Raw genomic sequence first — 5,364 nt, 5'->3', positions numbered from 1 at the left:
GAAAAGAAAATAATTATTCACATGGAATATTATAGATGTAGTGTATATTTACAGTACATTATAGCTTATTAATAATATGAACCAGGTATTATTATAAAAGCCTTTTCTTCTTATTAGCGTTTTATAATTATATCTAGGGTAGTACCTACCCGTTAATGTCCATACTTAATAGCTTAGTACAGAATCAATTACTACCATCTAAATAATACTTAACCATGGAAAATTATTGCATTTCACACTTCACTATTTTACATATGCTTATCTTACATCGAACATTAAGCAAACCACACTAATAATATTATACAAAACATTATATGATCCCATGGTTTAATACGGCAGCGCATCGTTTGGTCTATTTTCTAGGACGTTTAGGTTCAAAGAATCGCTTAACGCTTATCCTGGCTGTCTGCCTATATTTTGGCTGTGGGACTGAAGAACTGGATGCCGGGATAGAACGAATAGGAATAGCGGGAATAGGGGTGGTAGTGTCTAGTGGAGTTGGTGCCACATCATCCTTATTAAACTCAGGATTTGAATTTTCTAATTCATTAGCCTTTCGTTTCTTTCCTAGTTCGAACTCGTCTTTTGTAATTTCCTGTATTTCTTCCTCGGGTTCACTTTCCTCCTCGGGTTCACTTTCCTCCTCGGGTTCACTTTCCTCCTCGGGTTCACTTTCCTCCTCGGGTTCACTTTCCGGGTTCTCTATAGTTGGTTCATCCGGAATTTGTGAGTCTTCCCCAAAGATATCATTTTCGTCATCGGATAGGTTAATGACTGGAACACCATCTGAAGATTCTGGTTCGGAGTCGCTGAATGTGATAACAAGTTTTGAGCCCGACATCTATCATACAACAACTAACCCATTAGTACTACATAATATTTACATATAAATTTTAACCAACAATGATAAGCAATGGTTTTTAAATCAGACCCGGTCAAAGTCCAGACTTACTAATGTATCCTAACGACTTATCGGTTAGACACACTAATGCAAACCTGGTTCGCTAAGACCACCGCTCTGATACCACATGTCATAACCCGTCCTTAACCATAAGAACGTGTTAGATAACGTATGATTTCATTGCGAGGTATTGACCTCTATATGCGACATTTTTAAAAGAGAAACTGCATATATTATACATTACAAACCATAACCATTATTTTTTGTTACAAGCTTTAGACAATAAAAAGATGATTATCGTTTAGCGATAATCTTCGACTTACAAACTTTACATATAATGATAACAACACGATTTCGAGCATATTTTACAACACAAATCCTTGGGTATGCAGTTTTATTTTTGACACAAATATGCGTACGCAAGATCCTGCTCAAATTCAACATAATGCAGCGGAAGCTTTAGTAATCACCTGAGAATAGACATGTTTTAAAAGGTCAACATAAAGTTGGTGAGATATAGTTTTAATGCCGGCAGCAATATATATATAGACCACAAGATTTCGTATATAAACAGTTTAATAAAAATATTCTAAGTGGTTGAGCACTTGGTAACCATACTTAACATTTAATCACGTCGCATATTCCCTTTATTATGAAATCTTACTACACCGTACCAAGTGTAGTCACGAAACGAAGTACTGTGCAACCGTTGAATACTGGTCGTCCAGTCCGGTTGGGGTTGTCAGGCCCGATAGATCTATCAACAGGATTCGCGTTTACAATACCGCTGTAAATATTAGTTACCAAGCTACAGGGAAGTATGCCAGTGGTACAACTCAACGTAGAATATATTTTTCAGTTACTTGTGTCCATAACGTAAAACATAAAATACATGTATTCTCATCCCGAAATATTTAGAGTTTAAAAGTGGGACTATATACTCACGTTCGTCTTGAAGATATATATATTTTTGACTTGGTCTTCCGGTTGATATCACGAACCTATCCATATATAATATATCAATACCTTTTCTTTTTAAACAAACGTCTCATATATATACTTGTTATACTTTTAATACTTTGAATAATTCCTTAGTCTGTAGTTAGCATTTCGTTGTTAGTAATTCAATTTTAATGGTTCATTTGTAGATGTTTAATATACCCGCAATGAAATAAATAAAACCCCCATCGTATATGTATTGGTCGAGATTAATCTTGACCCACGGTACCGGTGTTGTCAAATGACGTGTTGCGTACATAAAGTACCGGTGTTGTCAAATGACGTGTTGCGTACAAACATGGGATCTTATGATTAATCTTCTCGTATTGTTTATGGGTGATCCTGAACCATATAAAATTGAATTATAAGTACATATATATAAATATCAAGTTATCTTAGAAAGATGTGATTTTATTTAATTTTTCCCAATTAATCCCGAAGTTAAACAAGTCTTGGATAACCAATTTTGTTTCGGTCATAGTTTCTTCGTTACAAATCCGTTTTCGTTGATTCAACTTGCCATCTCCTTGGATCGAGTTCCTCTTTAAGACTATGAACTGAAAATACCTTGGTTTGTATTCAAAATCACACGGCATAGGTGAAACTTTAGTGAAACTTATGAAGTTAAACATTTTCCTTTATGTAAACAACCTTAAATGATTATTTTTCTAAAAATACTTATACTTTGAATTAAATCATGAAATTTTTATGTGTTATCATATTCATATTAAAAATCATTTTTCCAGAAGATAAACTTCCAATTCAAAGTTTAAGATGGTTTTTAATTATCCAACCCAAAACAGTCCCCGGTTGCACTCCGACGTCGTAAAAACAGTTTTTAAGGTGTTCTTTGAAAAACCAAGTTATACATTGTTAAATTAGCATGTAATTAAGTTATATTACAGGTCTTGAAGTATTTAAAAGTTAAGTTAGAAGGATCTATTTAGTTTGCAAACAAGTTTGAAAACTTTCAAATTATGTTCTTGTTGTTAAAATTTTATACCACAAAATAAGATAGCTATATATATATGAATCGAATAAGGTTATGAACATAGTTACTACCTCAAGTTCCTTGGACAAGGTTGCTGTAAAAGAGGAGTAAGAATCTAGAACTAAAAGGGTGATGGAATTGGATGAAAGATTGGAAGTAAGTTTGTGTTCTTGGAAGGATTCTTGAAGTGTTTTTGTAAGGGTTTTCTTATGGTGATTAAGTGATGTTTTTGAAGCTAAATGATGGGGAAAATGCTTGGAGATGATAAAGTATGAAGTTAAGAGTATTTTGATAGAGAAATGGGAGTGTAAGTATGAGAAAATGGGGTGAAGAAATGGTGTGCATGCATAAAAACGTTTTTAGGTTATAAAGGAAAAAAAAGATACCTAACTTTGTTTTCTTGCTAAATAATTCATGCTACTTGACAAATGGTTGGTTCCACATGTTTCTTAATCATTTAAGGCTGCTAAGGAGCAGATTTTTATTGGTATATACCAATAGTAAATACATCTAGAAGCTGCGCATGATACGGGTACATATACCCTAGATATACGTGTAGAAATCTTTGAGAAAACGGAACGAGGATTCAAATATAGCTATCTTTTGTAAATATACTTATATTGTTTTATGTATGTAAGCCCTTTAAAAGTGATAAAATACATATCTATACGATGCATGTATAAGTATTATAGGTTATAAGTATTTATGTCGAAGAACGTTACGTATATTTATCGTTTTGAAAACTTAAGTTAGTAGTTTCAAAATATACTTATAACTCATTGTTATTAGTACCCAATGAGATGTTAAACATCCTTAGATCATGTTAAATATATATAAATACATATATATACATAAACGTATAATTATCGTATGTTATATAGTTCGTGATATCATCGGTCAAATTGGACGGTCAAACGTTGTGTAAGACTCTTTTCGAAAACATAAGTCTCAACAATTTGGATTGCTTGTCATGTTGGTAAGGTTTAATTTATGTAAATATTAATCTTATAAATATAGAATGATCGAAAAAGTGCGGGTCATTACATCCCTTTTGTTCTTCAGACCTCCGCGAGTGCGGTCCCCTCAATTTCAGCTCACCAAACAAAGGATCCAAGGCTGCCGACGGTTTTTATTATAAATATAATATAAATATATAATTTATATAATTAATTATATATTATATTATATTTATATACATAGTTAATTTATTATTTCCGATCCGTTGCGTTGTACGTTGAAAGTTGGTTCATGTCTCGGTTCCGAATTTTCGAACGTCCTTTCGTATGATTTAATATCTTGTACTTTGCATTTTGCGGCTTGTACTCTTGTCATTTTTAGGCGTTCCTCATCAATAATTTGAACCTCTTTGCTTGTACTTTGTACTTTTTAGCTTTTTGGTCGTTTGCGTCTTCAATTTGTCGAATCTGCCTTTTGTCTTCACCTTTTAATATTTAAACGAATATTCCTTGTAAATAGGACAACTGCAACTAAAAGCTTGTCTTTATTGAGGGATAATGCTATGAAATATATGTTCGTTTTTAGCATTATCAATGAGCCATAGGACTAATTGAACAACTTTGACCGACCGTATTTTACCGTTATTGATACAACCTATTGTTTAGGTCAAGACTAGCATTCGTTCTTGCACACGTTTACTTTGTGAAGTACCTATATACTCGTGCACTCAAGGTGAGATCATAGTCCCACTTTTACTCTTTTATACTTATACTTGGGATGAGAAAACATAAATGTTTCGTTTTACAAAGTGAACACAAGTACGAAAACAAACATTCTACGTACGAGTTAGAATAAAAAGCATCAATTCAATTATCATTAGTTACACTTGTAGGGTGCAAGCGAGAACTTATGTTGTGTGGATCCATACGGGTTTGACGAACCCTCATAGATGCAGAGGTATGTAAACAGTTAAGCCTTGATAATTGGGTGCTCGTGATACAAATAACAAATTTTGGAATGGTTTATTTTTATTGCAACGTTATAAATCTTGTGGTTCAACACAATATACTTGCTAAACCTATGATTTCACCAACGTTTTCGTTGAAAGATTTTCTATGTTTTTCTCAGGTCCTTGAATGCTAAGTGTTACATGCTTCTGCACACTATTTTGATACTTGCTTAGATGTCGAGTATACATGCATACATGGAGCGTCTTTTGACTTTACTTAAATTGTGTCGCATAGGTTTCATTTGTACTTAAACGTTGTAACTTAACTTGTTGTCGAACTACTTTTGTAAACCTTGAAACATCCTTACATTTGAAATGAATGCGACATATTTTGGTCAAACTTTGTTTTAAATACTTATGACCACGTTAAGGGACCTAAGTTGACGGCGCCGTCAATGACGATTTTGTCGGGTCGTCACAATAACTTTTGAACCGTGAGTCGAAATCAAACAATTTTTAAACGAAAAGTTATTGATTTTTCAAGAGCAATACAACTACATGAATATT

Source organism: Rutidosis leptorrhynchoides, chromosome 2, assembly GCF_046630445.1.
Source record: "Rutidosis leptorrhynchoides isolate AG116_Rl617_1_P2 chromosome 2, CSIRO_AGI_Rlap_v1, whole genome shotgun sequence".
NCBI lineage: Eukaryota > Viridiplantae > Streptophyta > Magnoliopsida > Asterales > Asteraceae > Rutidosis > Rutidosis leptorrhynchoides.
The sequence above is the reverse complement of the archived record's forward strand: the minus strand, read 5'-3'. Positions refer to the sequence as shown.